The 22,892-nt window shown below is 44.2% G+C and overlaps 2 long non-coding RNA genes across 2 annotated transcripts; both read right to left on the bottom strand.

Annotated features, from left to right (window-relative positions):
* Positions 1-10,890: 10,890 nt before the first annotated feature.
* Positions 10,891-13,694, bottom strand: LOC122438788. Its single transcript, XR_006268636.1, has 3 exons — positions 13,645-13,694; positions 12,850-13,052; positions 10,891-11,609 (listed from the first exon to the last, which is right to left on the bottom strand). It is a non-coding gene; the product is annotated as an uncharacterized LOC122438788 (long non-coding RNA).
* Positions 13,695-16,311: 2,617 nt separating this feature from the next.
* Positions 16,312-19,993, bottom strand: LOC122438790. The gene is made up of 3 exons (XR_006268638.1): positions 19,922-19,993; positions 17,220-17,280; positions 16,312-17,132 (listed from the first exon to the last, which is right to left on the bottom strand). It is a non-coding gene; the product is annotated as an uncharacterized LOC122438790 (long non-coding RNA).
* Between the last annotated feature and the right edge of the window lie 2,899 nt (positions 19,994-22,892).

The following is a 22,892-nucleotide window of genomic DNA, read 5'->3' on the forward strand; positions in this document are numbered from 1 at the left end:
CGGGACGCACTTGGCCTCTGGGCCGAGGGAGCTCCGCGTCGACCAGCCGGCCGAGGCCGCTTGGGCGCCGCGCCGAGGGAGCTCCGGGTCGACCAGCCGGCCGGGACGCACTTGGCCTCTGGGCCGAGGGAGCTCCGGGTCGACAGCCGGCCGGGACGCACTCTGGGCCGAGGCAGCTCCGCGTCGACCAGCCGGCCGGGACGCACTTGGCCTCTGGGCCGAGGGAGCTCCGCGTCGACCAGCCGGCCGGGACGCAGCCGAGGGAGCTCCGGGTCGACCAGCCGGCCGGGGCACTTGGGCTCTGGGCCGAGGGAGCTCCGCGTCTACCAGCCGGCCGGGGCGCACTTGGGCTCTGGGGCGAGGGAGCTCCGCGTCGACCAGCCGGCCGAGGCCCGCTTGGGCGCCGCGCCGAGGGAAGCTCCGGGTCGACCAGCCGGCCGAGGCCCGCTTGGGCGCCGCGCCGAGGGAGCTCCGGGTCGACCAGCCGGCCGGGACGCACTTGGCCTCTGGGCCGAGGGAGCTCCTGGTCGACCAGCCGGCCGGGGCGCACTTGGCCTCTGGGCCGAGGGAGCTCCGGGTCGACCAGCCGGCCGGGGCCCCACTTGGGCTCTGGGCCGAGGGAGCTCCGCGTCGACCAGCCGGCCGGGGCCCCACTTGGGCTCTGGGCCGAGGCAGCTCCGCGTCGACCAGCCGGCCGGGACGCACTTGGCCTCTGGGCCGAGGGAGCTCCGCGTCGACCAGCCGGCCGGGACGCACTTGGCCTCTGGGCCGAGGGAGCTCCGCGTCGACCAGCCGGGCATAGCACACAAATACATGTGCATACATATTTATTTGTAATCTCCTTAGAAGCCATTCACAACCTAGAAGTTGAGAGTTATGCTTTATTTGGTGAGAATTTTTAGAACTTCAAGTCGGGGAGATAGCAGCTCAAGTGACCCTGAGAGAACTGCTCAGAGGAGGCAGGGAGTTGGGGGACAGTTTATATAGAAGTTTTGCAACAAAGTGTAGGTAGTCTGAATGTCAAAAATGTCTTGTAATTGAAAGAAAACCAGATATTCCAAGTTGAGAAATTTAGTGCTTTTCTATGTAAAGAAAGATGCGAGAGACTAGTCTTACTGAAATTATTCCTTTGATATGCCCCTCAACTATCTGGGGCTAGTAGTCTGTTTTCACATCCTGAGCTTCCTCAGGACTCACCATAGGGAATGGCTGCAGTTTGATGGCTACTAGATGGCAGGCACTATTTCCATCCTGAATACCCTCAGGGCTCATTAGCTCACCTTCCATGGTGGCTGCAATTGCTGACAACTGTGATATCCTTTGTTTATTGATATGGCAGAAACTATTCCATATCCCCTTCCTCAGTGATCAGTTCAAAGAAAAGAAAGCCTTCCTTAGTGATCAATGCAAAGAAATAGAGGAAAACAATACATGGGAAAGACTAGAGATCTCTTGAAGAAAGTTAGAGATACCAAGGGAACATTTCATGCAACGATGGGCACAACAAAAGACAGATATAGTATGGATCTAACAGATGCAGAAGATATTAAGAAGAGGTGGCAAGAATACACAGAACTATACAAAAAAGATCTTCACGACCCAGATAATCACGATGGTGTGATCACTCTCCTAGAGCCAGACATCCTGGAATGCAAAGTCAAGTGGACCTTAGGAAGCATCACTACAAAGCTAGTGGAAGTGATGGGATTCCAGTTGAGCTATTTCAAATCCTGAAAGATGATGCTGTGAAAGTGCTGCACTCAATACGCCAGTACATTTGGAAAATTCAGCAGTGGCCACAGGACTGGAAAAGGTCAGTTTTCATTCCAAGCCCTAAGAAAGGCAATGACAAAGAATGCTCAGACTACCACACAATTGCACTCATCTCACATGCTAGTAAAGTAATGCTCAAAATTCTCCAAGCCAGGCTTCAGCAATGCATGAAGCGTGAACTTCCAGATGTTCAAGCTGGTGTTAGAAAAGGCAGAGGAACCAGAGATCAAATTGCCAACATCCTCTGGCTCATCGAAAAAGCAAGAGAGTTCCAGAAAAACATCTATTTCTGCATATTGACTATGCCAAAGCCTTCGACTGCATGGATCACAATAAACTGTGGAAAATTTTGAAAGAGATGGGAATACCAGACCACCTGACCTGCCTCTTGAGAAATCTGTATGCAGGTTAGGAAGCAACAGTTAGAACTGTGCATGGAACAACAGACTGGTTCCAAATCGGCAAAGGAGTATGTCAAAGCTGTATATTGTCACCCAGCTTATTTAACTAATATGCAGAGTACATCATGAGAAACGCTGGGCTGGAAGAAGCACAAGCTGAAATCAAGATTGCTGGGAGAAATATCAATAACCTCAGATGTGCAGATGACACTACCCTTATGGCAGAAAGTGAAGAATTAAAGAGCCTACTGATGAAAGTGAAAAAGGAGAGTGAAAAACTTGCCTTAAAACTCAACAATCAGAAAACTAACATCATGGCATCTGGTCCCATGACTTCATGGCAAATAGATGGGGAAGCAATGGAAACAGTGGCAGACTTTATTTGGGGGGCTCCAAAATCACTACATATGGTGATTGCAGCCACAAAATTAAAAGACGCTTGCTCCCTGGAAGAAAAGTTATGACCAACTAAGACAGCATATTAAAAAGCAGAGACATTACTTTGCCAACGAAGATCCATCTAGTCAAAGCTATGGTTTTTCTAGTAGTCAGGTATGGATGTGAGAATTAGACTATGAAGAAAGTTGAGAGCCAAAGAATTTATGCTTCTGAACTGTGGTGTTGGAGAAGACTCCTGAGAGTCCCTTGGACAGCACGATCAAACCAATCCATCCTAAAGGAAATCAGTCCTGATTATTCATCGGAAGGACTGATGCTGAAACTGAAACTCCAGTACTTTGGCCACCTGATGCAAAGAATTGACTCAATGGAAAAGACCCGGATGCTGGAAAAGATTGAAGGCAGGAGGAGAAGGGGACGACAGAGGATGAGATGGTTGGATGGCATAACCCACTCAATCGGCATGAGTTTGAATAAACTCCAGGAGTTGGTGATGGACAGGGAGGTCTGGTGTGCTGCAGTCCATGGGGTCGCAAAGAGTCAGGCACAACTGAGTGACTGAACTGAGCTGATTCCATTTTTCACTAGGAATAGCAAATTTTTGTGTTTGAGGCCAGTATCCATGTGATTGGGCTTCCCTGGTGGCTCAGTAAGAAAGAGTCCACCTGCTAATGAAGTAGAGGTAGATTTGAGCCTTGGGTCAGAAAGATTCCCCTGGAGAAGGAAATGGCAACCCACTCCAGTATTCTCACCTGGGAAATCACATGAACAGAGGAGCCTGGTGGGCTAGAGTCCATGGGGTTGCAAAAGAGTTGGACACGACTTAGAGACTAAACAACAACAGCAAATCAATGTGATCATACACCCAACCCCATTTTCTCAGAGTTTCTCCCTCCTCTTGCCCTCATACATACCTATTTTATTTGGACATTTTTCTTTCTTTTTCTCTTCTTCACTTTCCCAAGGTCCCTGCCTCTGGCTCTGAATACCAGGATCAAATGATGAGGATTCACTTTTCTTTTTCTCTCCTTGAGACCGATAACTCAAACTACAAACCTCTCTTGACACTCTTCACCCTGAAACGCTTCTTCCTGCAGACTTTGCCTTTATACACCAGGTGTAGGCTGCTCCTCCCAAGGCTGTTTTCACCTTGGAGATAACATTAACCCTTAACAGTCCTTAAGAGAGAGTGGGACAGAGGAAGATAACACCTCAAAATGAAAGGTTGTTGCTGAACGATAAGACGCAGGATTCTTGGCCTCCGGAGGAGACGAATTCAATCCGGGGCCAGAGACGAGGCTGGATCGCTCAGAGCTTTTGTGTAATAAAGTTTTATTAAAGTATAAAGGAGATAGGGAAAGCTTCTGACATAGGCATCAGAAGGGGCAAAAGAGTACCCCCCTCCTAGTCTTTAGCTCTATGTTATATAGTCACTCACAGTCTGTTAATGAAATGAAAGGAATGTCATAAAATTTAGAATGGCATCAGATAATTCATCCCAGGCCATAAAACGATTGACTTGAATCTTGTAGAAGGGCAGAATACCAACAAATAGTTCCGTTTACATAGATTAGGGGAACAATACCTGAGTAAGTAAGTTAGGCCGTTTGGCGGAACCAACTTGAAGATAGAGTCTGGGGTTCATTAACATAGCTTAAGACAACATTTCCATACGAAAAAGGCATGTATTGGTTAACTCAAAGTTTGAGAGTGGTTAGCTTTAGGTGAGACCAGGTGTCATGGCAACACAGAATGTTAAGAGAAACCTCCTTTTAAATTTGTATAGAGAAGGAAAAACAGATCGCTGGTTTGTTTCTTCCTGCCGCTTAAGAGAGATAAAAATGTCTGGCACTTACAGCCTCTTTCCTCCATTTGGAGACCCCTGGCCTTCCTGCCTGTTACCCTCTCATTCCCCCCTTTTCTTTTAGGAGAATTATGTTGCCTAGGAAAAAGGGGCGTCGTTTTCATTCCATAACTGCTTCCGAGCTGACAAGGGGCGTTGTCCCTAAATTGGTGAGGCAACATATTCTCCTAATCCTCATAGTGAGGATGTCTGATCTAGGGGCCCCAAATAGTAGTCGGAAGAAGCTGCAGTGATAGCAGGAGTTTGAGCAACCATTTGTAACTTAAAAGCTTTCAGGCGACTAGAAACAAATCCAGTTACACAGTTACAGATGCAGGGAGCGAACAGCAAAAACAAAACAATCAGAATTATTGTAATTAAGATAGTTTTCCACCATGGGGAACTAGTTAACGTCTCCCAAAGTGAGGCAATTGAGGCTTCAGGAGTATCCATGGCCCCAATTATCTTGTTCATGTGTTTAGTAAAAATGAGTAACATTAGTGCTCATATCAGGTATATATGTGCAGCATTGAGTATGAATGATGGCACAAGTTCCTCCTTGTGCAGCTGTCAGAATATCTAAAGCCAATCTGTTTTGTAAAACCACCTTTCTAATTTGTGCTTGTTCAGCATTAAGAGCTGAAATAGCCTTTTGAGAATCTTGTAATGCCTGTTGAGTAAAATTATAATTCTAGTTCCAAAAGAAAACAACAGATCGTTTAAAAGTCTATATTTAAAAGTCAATGCTTTGTCTTACTTCCCATAGGGCTACTGCTGAGTCCAGCTTTAAAATGTAAAGTATCCAGATGGCTGAGTGTGCTGCTGTTTTATCTGATAACATTTGACTGTGTTTCTGTGTCCTCTCTCATCACAGCTCACAAAAGGAGGATGGGCCAGGGGGCAAAAAAAATCAAGGAAACCAGGTAACCTGTGTATCCTGTTTTAACCAGTGTAGATTTTCACAAATGTCCCTTTTGCTCACCTAGCCCTCGAATACAATTCCAGGTGATATCAAGAGGGGCTAGGACATGAGCGATCAAAATCACAGCCCGTTTCTTTTTTTTTTTTCCTGGCGACACCACAAATGGTATGTGGCATCTTAGTTCACCAGCCAAGGATGGAACAAACTCCCCCTGCAGTGGAAGCATGGAGTCTTAACCACTGGACCACGAGGGGAGTCCCCACACCTGAGTCTGAAGTCATAAAGAAAACTCAATAGAGGGGAAAGTGACCGAGCTGCGTGGGGCGGGTGTGTGAGGCAGAGCCCTCCTCGCCCCAGGAGCAGCTCTGCTGACAGCACTGGCCACACGGGCTCTGGGGGAAGTAACAGGAGTCAGATTCACCTCGAAGCTCCCCCAGGGCCAGCAGGGAGGGGTTTAAGGTTGTTCTTCATTTGTTTCTGCCCAAGAACCAACTCAGGAATCTTTCCAGGTTAGATTTATTTTCTCATTCAACATGAGACCAGTTTTATTGAGTTATGTCTGTGGCGGGGGCGGGGAGGGGGGCAGAACACTCTTCCTTCAACGGTAAGATGACCAACACAATTATAGGCACTGCTTTTTTTTTTTTTTTGCAGACTGTGGGATCTTAATTTCCAAACCAGGGTTGAACCCGGGCCCCTGGCAGTGAAAGCCAGATCCCTAATGACTGGCCCACCAGGGGATTCCCAGGCACTGTTTTAAAATGAACACGTGTACCTCCCTGGTGGTCCAGTGGTTAAGAATCCGCTGCCAATTGAAGGGACGTGGGGCTTGATCCCTGGTCTGGGCAGATCCCTCAGGCTGCGGAGCAACTAACCCCAAGCACCACAACTGCTGAGCCTGCACTCTTGAGCTGGGGCTCTGCAACAGGAGAAGCCACTGCCATGAGGAACGAAGAACTTTCTCTAATTTTAACACTGTCTCCAAAAGTAAATCAGAAGTCAATTAAAACGGACTCAAATGCATTCCTTTTTAGAGCTGAGTAACACACAGCTCTTTATCCACTCCGCTGTTGACCGTCATCTAGGTTACTTCCATGTCCTAGCTATTGTAAATAGTGCTGCAATGAACACTGAGGTACATGTGTCTTTTTGGAATTTGCTGTATGATGCAGGGAACCCAAAGCTGGTACTTTGTGACAACCTAGAGGGCTGGAACGGGGAGGGAGGTGGGAGGGAGGGGACATATGCATTCCTATGGCCAATTCAAGTCAATGTATGGCAGAAACCATCACAATATTGTAAAGATATTATCTTCTAAATAAAAATAAAAATGTAATATATAAAAGTTCATTCATTTCAAAGGCGAAAACTCAGGCAAACCTTATTTCTCCATGAGGAAGGACTTTTGAATCTGTGTTTAAAGTTACTTATAGTAAGTTTTATGCCACTACTAACAATTGTAACACATCAAAATATTGATGGTAGCCATAACAGCAGTATCTAAATCTCTGGGTCTATATATAGTGGTAAAAAGTGAACATACAAAAAAGCTATCAATCAACACCACTAAATATTAATGACAAGTCTGGCTCTTTGGGTGCTGCTTAAACAGCGGGTATTAGGGCTCGTCTGAGTCTGTAAAGGGCGTCCCTGGTGGCACAAATGGTAAAGAATCCACCTGCAATGCACCTGACGTGAGTTTGATCCCAGGGTCTGGAAGATGCCCTGGAGAAGGGAATGGCTCCCCACTCCAGTATTCCTGCCTGGAGAATTCCATGGACAGAGGAGATTGGTGGGCTACAGTCCATGGGGTTGCAAACAGTTGAACACGATTGAGTAACTAACACTATCGCTTAGAATATGGAAAACTCAACACTGCTGGTTTTTAAATCTGCTTAAAAGTAAGTTAGATGCAGAGAAACAGCACTTAAAATACTATGTAAATTTTCATCATACACACGTAACACAAAACTATTTTCTTTTCAAAAAGATTTTCTCATCATCTTTAATGGGAAACAATGAAATGTCATGGAAACAGTCCAGTAGGGAAACATTTACTATTTATCTTTCCAAATCTTATATTTTTAAACAAAATCTGTTGATACTCTGCTTTTGCTTGCAAAAATTGGTCATCATACACATTTGACCCATCTGAAGAGCTTCGAGAAGATACTTGAAAGGCATCAGATGCCAATTCAGCCTCAACTGGAAAGAAAAGGAAAGAATTATATTCTTTACCTAAAACACTTGAATTAAGTAAGTATTAGTTACAACAAACCAACAAAAAAACGAAAAAACCTGAGACCTTTCCTAGTGTTCCGAAAAATGAAATCTATCTATAGGTGGCATGACGTGAAATACAAGATTACAGTTCTATAATCTGCTCATGGTGCACGTGTGGCTGAGCATCAGATTTCTGGTTTCCTCATTCTTCATTGGTTCACTCAGTAACTGTGTGCAAAGGTGCTGGGACAAGGACTGCAATTATAAGATGAAGGCGACCCAGGTCCACCCTGGAAAATGATATGCCCTCAACTGGAAAAACAGACAAACAGGCAACTTCCACACAGACTCACAAATACAAAACAGATATAAAAGACGGCACAGGGACACTCAGAAGGGACAGCCAGCTTCGTGTCAGTACTGCCAGCTTTCTGGTGGAGGTGCTATGGAAGCAGATGCCTGAAGGACAGGAGAAAGTACAGGAGACGGAGGGGAGAAGCTCGTACAAAGCCCGCAGGTGAGGACGCGCGGCTGTGGGATCCTACAGTCTGGCTGGTTAGATGCAGAGCTGAGGGCAGAGGAGGGTGGTAAGGAGATAAGGCCGCCTACTTTGGCAGGACCCAAACCGATGTGGGTGTTTGGAGCTTTTCCTGAGGGTGAAAGATAAACTGGTGACAAAGTCAGTGACAGAGAAATTTTAGTCACCCACCAAGTGACTGCTACACACACGTGACTGTTGAGTCTGGGTTTCCCAGCCTTAACCGCCACCGGCGCCTGAGAAGCAGGTGAACGCCACATCTCCTGAGAATAGTGTCAGGTGCAGGCAGACAGTTCCACAGGGATGCAGGCAGTAGAAGAAGGAAATAGCCAGAAGTAAAAGAAATGTATAGACCTTTAGAGATTATTTTTCAAGCTATGGAACATGATGAATCAATAAGGAAGAACTATATTTTTCACTATGACCGCTCATGTGTTCACATTTCTCATTAGCTATATGTAAGAAAAAATATTTAAGATAGCAACTGTTATCCAAACAACAGAAAGAGATGCCACTGACTGTTTACCATGTATTTCAGAAATCAGTGTCTAAATTTAATTCATACGTTTTGGCAACATACCTTCTTCTAGTTCTCTAGTTATACTCCTGTCCAACTCCCGCTGCATCTCAAATAAGCCAAGTATTATTTATGTTTAAGTTAAACAAGAGAATTATCACAGGAATTACATATAATTTACTACATGTGACACTTAAATAATACTTTTAGAGACTAGACCTAACTTGAAGATTACTTAAGTAGAAAAATCATCACATAAATAGAAGAAAATGAATTCCTACTTATTCTGCTTTTAGATAAGACAATATATATATGGAATGCTATTTAGATTAATCTGATAAAAAGTATAATAAATATCAATCTATCGAGTACACATAATTTCAGAGAATTAGTGAATGACCCATAATCCTAGTAATGACCCACAAGATCACTCTCTTCTCCCTTAACAGTTCCTGCCCTAAATATGTACTTTATTTTGATTTCTAGGTGAGGATCATGTCATATGGAGGAAGTAGTCTGAAGTCGAATGTTAATAAGGAGAACGCATCTGCAGTTTTCTTTAAACTTTTCCATTTAGTGAAAACATAGAAAGGTGAGGAAATTATACACAAGAAAACAATGTACCGGCAAGTTTTAATTCTAAAGGTGTTTAGCGAGAAGGATTCTCTCATAAGTGTCAGTTTGCGAACTATGCCCCATGGAAGGGGAAGGTCCCACGGGGGTCACTGCAGGGGTGAGGAACAGAGAAGTCACAGCTGCACCGTCTCTGGCCATTCCTTTAGCTAAATGGCTCTATACTTGTCTCTTTCATATAATACCATTCCACTCAGAAGTGTTTTTCAAAAGAAAGGTTGTTTTCTTTGGGAAAAAAAAAATTTTTTTTTAAGGTATGAGAGTCATTGATTTAGCCAAACTTCCTAATTCTACAAAAGAAGTAACAAGGCCAATGGACTTCTTACTGAGTCTAGAGTCCTATGCCAGCTCCTTCCTCAGATTAAGAAAACACATATAGATTTTTAACTGTAACATCGAGAAAATGAATCTGTAAAACCTTGTTACATAGTTCAATAATGCTTGTGGCATTTCATAAATGTTTTAAATTATATGTCTTAAATGCATGAACAAAAATAAATCAATATCAAACTCCTTTGTAGCAGTCGATATAGTTAATTTGTAAAGCATAAATATCTTTTAAACACAGGACAGGAAACTTGAAAGAGGAAATCTTTAGTTGAATCAAGCAGGCCAAAACTGAAGAGATTTGTCTTAAAAGGATGTTCGTTTCCTCCAGATAAAACCTGGTTTATTAAAATGAATCAGCAAAATGAATTATCCACATTTTGAGTTATTTAGGACACAATTTAAAACACAAATAAGACCTCTCTTTACTATTTAGCATACTTCTATCCAAGCTGTCATAATTAGTTGGTATATACAAAAAGCATGAGTGTAATCTCAACTATAATCTAAATCTGGTCAGAAATTGCAGTTGAACTTCATCTCCTCAGCCTGAAGTTTCAAGGGGAGCACTTATAACTCCTACCCTCCTCATGAGAAGTGAGATTTACCCAACGGGTGAGTTTGGGAGAAGGAACTAAGAAGTGCTTGCTTGGTTCCCAATGTCTTCTTTGAAAAGATGTGTGTGCTCACAGCACCGTGAACTTGGGTCTGCGGTAGGCAGCCCGCCCCTGGGGTGGGGACTGAGCCTTTGCTTCCTCCACTGAGGCCTGCGTGGGGCAGTGTCTGACTTGGGATGAAGAGTCTGGAGGCCCGCTGTGACTGCACAGCTAAAGCACGTCCTCCAGGTTCATGGCTCTCAAGTACTAAGACCCAACGTAGCCGCAGTGCTGGCGAAGAAACCTTAGATTGCTCTATGATGGCAAGAAGCCAAATGGGAACACAGGTTGAGACTGCATTTAACAAGGGCTATTTTTATCTGCACCATAACCATCATGAAAACACCATCAAAACCACAAACCCGTGTGCTCTGACTAAAATGGATATTTTAATCACAACGATCACACAATGAAAACTAGCTGCAATTTAGACTCCCCATCATTGCTCTTAGTCATCAATCATCCAGGTGCTGTTGAGATAGAGACAAAAGTGAGCTTCATTTAAAATTTTTTAATGTTTGCTTTAACTACAAATTTAGAAACGTTCTACAATTGCTCAGAAAATATTTTTTAGAAATTTAAGTAACAAGGCTCTAAGTAAAATAGCGATTAAAGATGCATTCGTGTGTAAGAAAATGACCAAAATGTTGATCGAAAACTAGAAATTAATCTTCTGATATAGTGCTACAAGTTTGTTTAATTCATAAAAAGGATTTATATAGGATTCCTTCAAATACAAAAACATCCATATATGGTTAGTGTTTCGATGCCAGTCATTCACTTATGCTTAGGGGTAGAAAAACTGCAGTGGGTTCAGCGGAGCTTGGAGATGATTATGAACACTTGCCAAGGTGAAATCAATTAGAAAGGAGGTCAAATATCTGAAAGTATATGTTCGGTTACTAGGCAATAAGATTTCATTTCTAAAGTAGAATTTAAATGCAGCTTTTCAAGAAATTTAAGAAATTAATAAGTATCTTAAAAATAGAAATCTAGGACCAAAGAAACATAAAATTTTTGTCTCCTTGGTTAGCACAGTTAATTATGGCTTTTACTTAGTGCACATAAGTCAAATAAACAGCTCAGAAGTTGAAAATAAGAATCATTCATATTGGACATGCTAAACCCAAGGAAAAAAAGATAGTAGAACTAAACTTGATCAAGTCAGTCGCCATGCTGTTATCTGAAGGGCATGGAATTGAGGTAGAAAATCCTATGTTTGTTTTTGGAGAAAGATTCATATTGAAGTATTATGGAAATTTCTTCTGCGAGGGCGGCTCCAGGACTGGCCTCGTGGTGAGAGTGCTCAGTAAAGATCTGTTCCGCTGTTTCTCCACCTCAAGTTCGGTGCTCATCTCTGCCAGCCTCCAATTAGTCCTGGGGAAGATGGAAAACACCAGTTTTGTTCACGATTCCCTAAAGGATTTGCATTTTGTAAGCTGCCGCACAGTAAATGGAATTCCCGTCACACCGTGTGAGCACTGGAAGCAGAGAGCAGACCTGCTGTAAACAGTGAGAGCTCTGACCTTGTTCTAAAGAAGCTCACGTGTGTCTGGGCTCCTCAGGTAACAAGTCACAGCTGGGGGAGGAGAGAAAGGGCGTCAGAGAGAACGGGAGGTGGGCTCACAGTGACGCCTGCCGCCTCTGGGACACGCCTGCCCCCAGGAAACAGTTCAGGGATGAAGGAACACACCTCCCACAAGGCCACTTTCAAGCATTTGCTTTCACCCCCCTTGTATAAATGTTTCACTCATGACCTCGGAAAAATTAAGCACTTGCCTCTGAGGAATCACCTAGAGCCACAGTCTCGAGGGAGGATGAGAAAGTCAGTGGGTGAGACTGAAAAGGGCTAAAACGGCCCCAGGAACAATTACAAGCATCCCCTGCTTTTCCAAAGTTCATTTTATGTTACTTCACTTCTACGAGGGCCCTACATAGGCACCTGTTTTTCATTTAAAAAAAAAAAGAAAAAAAGAAAAAAAAAGTCTGAAGAGGATTTTTGGTTTCATTTAAAAAGGCAAAAAGCTGAAACGGCGTTCAGTGCATGTTTTTACAGCGAGAGGCATCGCGCTCCACAAACAGGGAGAGCGGCCCCACCGAGCTCCTTCCCCGGAAGCCACACCCCACATCCCAGCATCACGTCCCACAGCCCTGAACCCTCTCTGGGAGCACCGGTGCTTCCCTTGTGTGCGCTTATTTTAGGCATCGACTAGCAGAACGTGCCCTGGGTCCCTGCTCCTTTGCTGTATGCTCTCTGGGCTTATGAAAGGCGTCCTAGGAGTGCTCTGCTTTCAGAGGGCGGTGCAGGTGGGATCTGCCCCTTCCAGCCTCCACACCCTCCCTCAGTCAGGCCACCATGCCAGCGTCCCCTCTGTGAACTACCCCGCCTTTCACCCCTGTGTGAACGTGGCCCGACTTCACAAGCATGCTTTTACACAGTGTAGGAAAACGCACCAGGACGTGGTGTCACTAATCTGTCTTAGGGCGCCCCCTTAGCAGGGACTGTCTAGTTAGCTTTCACTGCCTACTAATCTCAAGAACCTGGCTCTATAAAAACTAGGCTTCAGAGACAAATTAATGGACTACATTTATTTTGTGATTCTGTGTTTTGACTTACTCGTCTAGCTTCTTTTCCAATGACTTCCTAACTTTTAGTTCTTCGAGGTAGAGTTTCTTATATTTTTCCAAATCTGCTTCATAAGTTTCCATCTTGAAGACTTCAGATGCCAACTCTTTAATTCTGAGTTCCATCTGACTTCTTAAGAAAGCAATATGCTCCTCGTCTGTCTGCTCTAAGTATTCTTGAGATGCCGCTTGTATCTAAGTCAAATTTTAAAAGATATATTTCTTTTGTTAATGATTATAACGTGAATAATTATATTTGTTCCCTTTAGTTTTGAGTCAGTAATTCAGAGAGCAATTTTAAATGTGAAAAAAAGAAAAGTGAAACTTTAAAATAATCATGGTCAATGTGAAATGAATTAAATCTGAATTATAAAATTAAAGCGGAATCAATGTTATAGTAGTATTTATGTAACCTGATAATTCAAATAATAAGAGGATCAACTTAAAATTTTAAAAACTGAACGAGACAACTTGAGAATAATTCAAGAGGATGGTACCCATTCTAAACCACAGTACTTTGTTTCCTTCTCATGGTCTTGTTTTATACCAGCTGGTCTTATAAGTAAAAGGATCCTCTAGTCAGAATCATTCTGAAAGATCAATTGAGTGATAACTGTGATGGAAATTGAAATATTTCTCTCTTCAGAGACAGACAAGTGCCCCCTTCCTTCCAGAAATCTACCAAACAAACTGCTCTAAGGGAAGCAGAGGAAACACATAAGCTGTATACATCCACTGTAATTTACAATGAGGTGAATTCAAGGATATGACAGATCAACAAATTAACCTGTAAAACCGTGTTGACTTCTTTGAATTTCTCTACTAGCTCCTGTCTCGCTCGCTCTTCAATCTCCTCCTTATACTGCTCTACTTGACTGTGTTCCGTCATACTCATTTCCATGTGACTTTTGCGGTTCACTATGTCTTGCTTCAGCTTCTTGTTATTCTTCTCTAGTTTTTCACATTTCTTTTGCTTTCCTGTCATGAATAATAACTCCTCTCGAAGAACCTGAATTTTTGCATTCATGTGCAGACATTGTGAACATACAGTTTCCAGCTCTGCTGGACGATCATCAATCTGCAAGAATAAAACAAATGACATTTGGTAATGAGGGAAGTGGACTGAACACAGCCTAACACAAACCAAGGATCAAATAAATATGATGGTATCTGTATTGATGAATGTAGGACAAGGAATTACTCAGAGAATCAAGAAAGAAGTTTAAACCACCAAGAGTCACAAAATATAGTCTTCACTGTCATCATCTTTGTCACACAAAATTTGCACTTGATTTTACACTCTTTTATTGTTCTATAATAGTACTTTTCTATCATTCCTCCATGGAATGACTGCAAGTCACCCCTTAGTAGAACGTCTCTTACTCCTTCCCCCCCAACATGTCCCATGGTTTTTAAAGAAGTTTGAGGTATACTGTATTGAGTTATCTGAGGCTGAGTTAATAAATGCCTCCCAAAAGAAGACTGTGAAAATAAGGCTGTAATTAATAAATCTTCTAAGTATGGATTTTAATCCAATAAGCCTTTTTCTGAACTAGAAATAGTTTTTGCTAATTTGAATTGCATTCCAAAGAGAAATGATTTGCAAGGCTAAAGATATCCCGTCTCCTAAGAGTTTAGTGAGATGATCCATACATTTTTCTGAACAAGAGAAAAATGCCTCTTTCTTGTAATCCTTTGTTACTTTCCACAGAATAACAGACTATACCAAAGAAAACACACAAAAAATATTTGCTGGAATTTCAGTGACACAGAGTTGGAAAGAACTTTCATTTAGACAGAATGATTACTTGGTAAGTCGAGGTGAGTGGAGCCGGTGGTATTCAAACATGTCTACAAATTCTTTGACAAGTTTCTTGTGAAATTCCCTCTCCTTAAATATGTGCTGGCCTCAGTAACTGATTCTAGTGGACAGAGTCTGGGGGAACTGCTATGTGATTTCTCAAGCTAAATAGCTTCTGACTGGCTCCGTGGGGAAGCCCACTCTTAGCATCAGTCACCACGCTTTGAAGAAGCCCAGGCTACATACTGAGCACATGTCAGTGTCCCGACTGACCGCCCCCACCTAATGACCCATCCAAAAGCCAGCTCCAACTGCCGGACGTGTGCATGAACAGGTCTTCAGATGACTCTGGTCCCCACCTTCACGACATCCCAGCTGACGAAGACTGGAGAAGAAATGAGCTGGGCTCACTCACTGAGCCTTGCTCCAACACAGACTTGTGAACAAAGGAAATGCTGTTTTGAGCCACTAGGCTTTGGGTGATCTCTAATACAATTTGTTAGCAATAAATAACTGGCACAGATACGGATATTAAAAATGGGGTTCAGTGCAGTTCACTCAGTCACGCCTGACTCTTTGTGACCCCATGGACTGCATCACACCAGGATTCCCTGTCCATCATCAACTCCTGGAGCTTGCTCAACCTCATGTCCATTGAGTCAGTGACGCCCAAAAATGAGGTATTGCCATTAAAAAAGAACTAAAACAGGTGAGAATGCTTTTGAACCTGGATGTAGGTGGGACCCGAATGGATACAGAGAAAGAAATGGAAACCCAAAGGGCTTCATGAGTTTGTAAACAGAAGCCTGATGGCCCTTGAAGAGGCTGCCAGTGACAGCTTCTAGGCAAGAGAAGAAAATGACACTGAAACATGGGGGAACGGAGACTCTTGCTATGAACCAGCTGAAAGTAAAATCAGTGAGAAGGATAAGCTATGAGACAAAAAAAAGGACTATTAAATACAAAGGAACCAGGACTCACTGGGTTCAATATCTGTATCCCCTTTACAGCATCTCCACCTGTCCAATTGTCACATGACGCAAAAAGACAGAAATGGCTTCTTGGCTAAGGTCAAATCTAGGGTGCTATCAAGGAAAACATGGTCTAAACGTAAAACCTGTAGACTGTAAAACCCTACATTCAGTTCAGTTCAGTTCAGATGCTCAGTCGTGTCCAACTCTTTGTGACCCCATGAACCGTAGTATGCCAGGCCTCCCTGTCCATCACCAACTCCCGGAGTCCACCCAAACATGTCCATCGAATCTGTGATGCCATCTAACCATTTCATCCTCTGTCTTCCCCTTCGCCTCCTGCCCCCAATCCCTCCCAGCATCAGGGTCTTTTCAAATGAGTCAACTCTTCACATGAGGTGGCCAAAGTATTGGAGCTTCAGCTTCAGCATCAGTCCTTCCAATGAACACCCAGGACTGATCTCCTTTAAGATGGACATCTCCCAAGGCCTAAAACAGGGCTCATCCTGAATTGCCACTAAACGAAAGTTTTGCTAGGTTAAATAGAAGACATTGCTTCATTAATTTCAAAGTGAGTTTTTTTTTTTTTTTTAAGAGAAATCACTTCAAATTTAAATGGACTTCCAGAGGGAACTATATTCAAAAAACATATATACATAAACAAGTATAAACAAACCACGTTACTGTACACCTGAAACTTACATGGCATTTTAAACTGACTACACTTCAATTGAAGGAAAAAGCAAGAACCATCACCACCGTCGAAAACAACCACCAAAAACAATAAGGAACACATTTTCTTTCAGTTCTTCATAAAAATCAGCTATATGCCATTCAAAAGAGTATGAGCATTGTTTTTTCATGACCTCACTTTCTCTTAAGTTGAATTTGAAATAATGTCTCGCAGAATTATAACATAGAGTTCCTGGTCTGACTTACCCCCACTATTTCTGTTGTGTGTGTAAAGTAATCTGTCTCATCTTCACCCTCATTCCATCTTATATTCATCTTGTCCTTCGTAAAGGAATTCTTCCCCTTCATCCTCCTCCCCATCTTCATATTCATCTAGTTGATTTTCCTAAGTGCTTTGTAATTCAGTACTTTCATAATGGTATATACTTAGTATGCCAATATTTATAACTCTGAATCATGCACATGTATGGCTCTTATTATCACACCATTTCGTACCGTGACTTTGAGGGCTTCTATTTCTGTGGTGGGATCCTTTCTGTCTTCATAAGGATCAGGGGAATGGTATGTGAACAAGTACAGGGAAAGAAGAGTTACAAACAGAACCACTTACCTTTGTAGGACCAAGGCCTGCTACAGACTTGAGAAGTTTGGGAACAGGCTCAGGTGATGGGAAGGCAGGCTGACAGATGCCCTCAAACCAGGGTGATGGTCTGGGAAATGTTTCAACCACATCTTCAATGTTGCTATCAGAATTACTGTCCTCAGAGAAAGTCGTATTCTCTGGTCTCAAAAGGCCACACTTTGCTTCTACTACAGTGAAAACAGGAGAGGACATGAGAACATGTGTCATTTCAAATCGGGGAATAACACCAGAAGGACAGTCTTCGAACAACTTACTGTTTCTGTTGGATTGCTGAGAAGGCTTCATGAGCTTTGTCAACTTTGGTTTCACGACATGCTGGAGAAGAAAATAAGAGCTTGAAGACTATAACAAGTATCAACCTGAATAAATTTATAACAGCCTCCACTCCTCTATGATCTAACACAAAGAGCACAGGCTCTGGAGTCATTCAGAGGTGGATTCAAATCCCAGTTCTGCCACTGACTGACCTGCTCATGGGGAAAGGATTATGACAGACGACATCAGAAGCCCCGGATGTTCCTCTCCTTACCCCGAATTGACAGCTATACAAATACGATGACACCCACTAGATCACTTTCTCGACCAAAATGTTCGAGAGTAATAATTTATCCCCAGGAGTTCAGAGCACTATTGAAAAACTAAGACATTTAAATTAATTGCTATATTTTGAAATCTGCTTCCATGATTAATATATACATGAATTATCACTTGGGAAGGGAAATATGAAAGTTTAGGTTTTAGCAGAACCTTATTTAGATGCACTAGAACTGCAAACAGGATAAGCTACTTCTATTCTGTTTGTCAAACAGCTAGAGATATAAAACAGGGGGGGAAAATCAGCTGCTTCTATGAAACAGGGAAAAAAGCAAGGTTAAACGCGTAGGGCAATGATCATGAATGAAAGCCACAAACACTCTAAATAGACAGCCATAAGCAAACATGTGCACAATAGGGGAAGAGAGTGATGGACTGAAGGAACAGACACTGAAGAAATTTGCTCTGTGAGGAAAAATTAACTTAATAGTAAATATTTAAAAAAAGAAATTAAAAAGGTAGAGGAGAAAGAAGAAAGGAAAAGGTGAGACATTCTTAGTCAAGAACAAACTTCACGGGGAAAAAAAATAAGTATAAGAAGGTATGTGGAGAAACACATATATTTAGAATTTACAAAAATAGATCAGTAATTTATAAGTATTCTTAAGGATATACTATGAGCAAAGCCTCTTTTTCATATGATTTTATTAATCTAATTATATGCATCTACACTGTTCTTCAAATTTTATGAAAATATCAACATCAGTTCAGGTCAGTTGCTCAGCTGTGTGCGACTCTTTGCGATCCCATGGACAGCAGCACACCAGGCTTCCCTGTCCTTCACCAGTTCCCAGAGGTTTGACAAACTATGTCCATTGAGTCGGTGCTGCCATCCAACCATCTCATCCTCTGCCGTCCCCTTCTCCTCCCGCCTTCAAACTTTCCCAGAATTGGTATTTTCCAATGAGTCGGTTCTTCACATTGGATGGCCAAAGTATTGGAGTTTCAGCTTTCTGAATGTTGAGCTGTAAGTCAACTTTTTCACTCTCCTCTTTCACTTTCATCAAGAGGCTCTTTAGGTCTTTAATATCTGCCATCATGGTGCTGTCATCTGCGTATCTGAGGTTATTGATATTTCTTTTGGCTATCTTGATTCCAGCTTGTGCTTCATCCAGCCCAGCATTTCGTATGATGTACTCTGCATCTAAGTTAAATAAGCAGGGTGGCAATTTACATCCTTGATGTACTCCTTTCCCGATCTGGAACCAGTCTATAGTTCCATATCCAGTTCTAACTGTTGCTTCTTGTCCTGTATAAAGATTTCTGAGGAGGCAGGTCAGGTGGTCTGGTATTCCCATCACTTGAAGAATTTTCTACACTTTGTTGTGATCCACAGAGTCAAATGGTTTGGCACACTCAATAAAGGATAAGTAGATGCATTTCTGGAACTCACTTGCTTTTTCTATGATCCAGAGGATGTTGACAATTTGATCTCTGGTTCCTCTGCCTTTTCTAAATCCAGCTTGAAGATATGAAGTTCATGGTTCATGTCATCTTGAAGCCTGGCTTGGAGAATTTTGAGCATTACTTTCCTAGTGTGTGAGATGAGTGCAATTATGTGGTAGTTTGGACATTCTTTGGCATTGCCTTCCTTTGGGATTGGAGGAAAACTGAACTTTTCCAGTCCCGTGGCCACTGCTGAATTTTCAGATTTCCTGGCATATTGAGTACAGCACTTTCAGAGCATCATCTTTTAGGATTTCAAATAGCTCAACTGCAATTCCATCACCTCCACTAGCTTTGTTCGTAGTGATGCTTCGTAAGGCCCACTTGACTTCGCATTCCAGAATGTTTGGCTCTAGGTGAGTGATCACACCATCCTGGTTATCTGGGTCATGAAGATCTGTTTTGTAGAGTTCATCTTAATGAATTCCGCTTCTGTTAGGTCCATACCATTTCGTCCTTTATGGTGCCCACCTTTGCATGATACATTCCCATGGTATCCCTAATTTTCTTGAAGAGATCTCTAGTCATTCCCATTCCATTGTTTCCTCTATTTCTTTGCATTCATCCCTGAGAAAGGCTTTCTTATCTCTCCTTGCTATTCTTGGGAACTCTGCATTCAAATGGGTGGATCTTTCCTTTTCTCCTTTGCCTTTTGCTTCTCTTCTTTTCTCAGTTATTTGGAAGGCCTCCTCAGACAACCATTTTGCCATTTTACATTTCTTTCCCTCCGGGATGGTCTTGATCACTGCTTCCTGTACAATGTCATGAATCTCCATCCATAGTTCTTCAGGAACTCTGTTTATCAGATCTGATCTCTTGAATCTATTTGCCACTTGCAGTGTCTAATCATAAGAGTAAATACTACATGAAACTAAATTCAGAGCATGAAAACAAATTTCACAACAGAACACTTTACCTTGGTTTTAAAATCTAAGGCTTCATTGTTTGATGGAGGCCCTAAATCAACGCCAGGTTCGCTGGGAAACCTTTAAAGCAGAAACATACAATAAAAATGAGTGAGCTCATTTCCTTGAACAAAAGAAAAAAAAAAAAAAAAGTGAAAGTCTCTCTATATAGTAAATAAACTTTCTTGACATGAATAAAATTTGGCCTGTTTTAAAACAGCCTTTTTTAAAAAATTTTTTAAAGATTTTTTGATGTGGACCACCTTTAAAGTCTTTACTGAATTAGTGCCAATGGTGCTTCTATTATATGTTTTGGCAGTCTGACCCTGAGGCATGTGAGATCTTAGCTTCCCTGACTGAGTATTGAACCCACACTGCCTACACTGGAAGATGTCTTAGTAACCATCTTAACCACTGCACCCCCAGAAAAAAAAAAAAAAAAGTTTTTCATTACCTATTGCTGCTTCCTTGTCTCCCAATCTATGAAATATCTAGTTAACACTCATTCTTAGTTTCCATAGCAGAGAGTGACAGCCAATATATCGGCAGAGCCTAAAAATATTTGTTTTCACCAAAAGTTCTAACAGCTGAACTGAAAATCCAATTGATGGACTGACATAACTTTTGTTTGCCCAAAGTGGAATAAACCTGATGACTTAAAGCAGAAGGATATGCTGTTCCTTCTCCATTGTCTGTCCCTGGTTCAGAGACTAATCTGTGTCCATCAAAAATGGCAGTCTTGGTCCTTCAGCAGGGGAATCACTTATGGAGAAGGCCCCATTCCTCCCTTTACTGTAAAGGGGATACAGGAGTCCCCCGCAATGTGTAAAACTGAAAATGGACACAAGTCAAAGAACTAATTTATATGTTTCACTTATATGCTACCCGGGTACTTCTCAATTTCTGCTGAGGGACACGAGAGTGGATGCTGGAGTCAGGCAGGCCAGCTGTCAAATCACAGGTCAACTCATTTTAACCATGGAATCATGGGTCAATTCATCAACCTCCCGAACCACAGTTGCCTGATTAAGTAAAGCAGGACACAGTGGTTTTACGACGCTGCTCTGGTGACTCCATGAGGTCACAGACGTTGCGCACATGATGCAGTCTCTGACCCAGAGCAGGACGCTCAGCAAGCAGCAGCTTCTCTTCTCTGTGTGTTCTCCTAGTGACACATACAAGTTTAAAAATCCATCAAATCCTACCTGCTTAAAGAGTCTTCTTCAGAACGCGTATCCACTAGTAAAGAAAAAAGGAAGACACATTTTAAATCAACAAAAGAAAAATACAGACTATTAAAACCTCAAGACTGATGTTTTGTTTAAAAGTATTCCTTTGGAACCACACCTGGAGACCACACTAGAGGGAACAGTGATTGTACTGTACTCATGGGCCATTAATGCCTGAGAACCACTGCTCTCCTTCATGGTCATCAAAGGCAGAACAGAAAAAGAAAGAACTGCTGATACAAGGACCATAATGCTAACCAACCTCTAGGAGACTGACAGAAAATGATACTACACCGTTAATAGAATCAGTACTATAAACTGCAAATAGCACACTTGAACAGCACAGGATTTCTGGACTTCCATCCCCTGGAGCAGTGAACAGAGCCTGCAGGTGTCTTGCTGGGACATAACACAAATCCTCTGGCTCTTCAGCTCAGGATGAAAATGCCCTATCACAAGGAAGCGTGGTCTACAGGTGCCGAACTTCAGAGTGTGGTAAAACATAGGAAACAAAGTCTTCCTGGCCCTCTTGCCAAATGCAAGAGAAGTATGAAAGATGTAGTGATTCCAGGTTTCGCAAGGATAATCTCTTGACAGGGAGGTGGGGGAGGGTAAATGGGTAAAGGGGGTCAACTGGGTGGTGAGGATGGGGACTGGACTTGTAGTGGGGACTCACTTGGCCTCTGGGCCGAGGGAGCTCCGGGTCGACCAGCCGGCCGGGGCCCCACTTGGGCTCTGGGCCGAGGGAGCTCCGCGTCGACCAGCCGGCCGGGGCCCCACTTGGCCTCTGGGCCTAGGGAGCTCCGCGTCGACCAGCCGGCTGAGGCCCGCTTGGGCGCCGCGCCGAGGGAGCTCCGGGTCGACCAGCCGGCCGGGACGCACTTGGCCTCTGGGCCGAGGGAGCTCCGGGTCGACCAGCCGGCCGGGACGCACTTGGCCTCTGGGCCGAGGGAGCTCCGCGTCGACCAGCCGGCCGGGACGCACTTGGCCTCTGGGCCGAGGGAGCTCCGCGTCGACCAGCCGGACGGGACGCACTTGGCCTCTGGGCCGAGGCAGCTCCGCGTCGACCAGCCGGCCGGGACGCACTTGGCCTCTGGGCCGAGGGAGCTCCGCGTCGACCAGCCGGCCGAGGCCCGCTTGGGCGCCGCGCCGAGGGAGCTCCGGGTCGACCAGCCGGCCGGGACGCACTTGGCCTCTGGGCCGAGGGAGCTCCGGGTCGACCAGCCGGCCGGGACGCACTTGGCCTCTGGGCCGAGGGAGCTCCGCGTCGACCAGCCGGCCCGGGCCCCACTTGGGCTCTGGGCCGAGGGAGCTCCGCGTCGACCAGCCGGCCGAGGCCCGCTTGGGCGCCGCGCCGAGGGAGCTCCGGGTCGACCAGCCGGCCGAGGCCCGCTTGGGCGCCGTGCCGAGGGAGCTCCGGGTCGACCAGCCGGCCGGGACGCACTTGGCCTCTGGGCCGAGGGAGCTCTGGGTCGACCAGCCGGCCGGGACGCACTTGGCCTCTGGGCCGAGGGAGCTCCGCGTCGACCAGCCGGCCGGGACGCACTTGGCCTCTGGGACGAGGCAGCTCTGCGTCGACCAGCCGGCCGGGACGCACTTGGCCTCTGGGCCGAGAGAGCTCCGCGTCGACCAGCCGGCCGGGACGCACTTGGCCTCTGGGCCGAGGGAGCTCCGCGTCGACCAGCCGGCCGGGGCCCCACTTGGCCTCTGGGCCGAGGGAGCTCCGCGTCGACCACCCGGCCGGGACGCACTT

The sequence above is a fragment of the Cervus canadensis genome, chromosome 3 (assembly GCF_019320065.1).
Source record: "Cervus canadensis isolate Bull #8, Minnesota chromosome 3, ASM1932006v1, whole genome shotgun sequence".
Classification (NCBI taxonomy): Eukaryota; Metazoa; Chordata; class Mammalia; order Artiodactyla; family Cervidae; genus Cervus; species Cervus canadensis.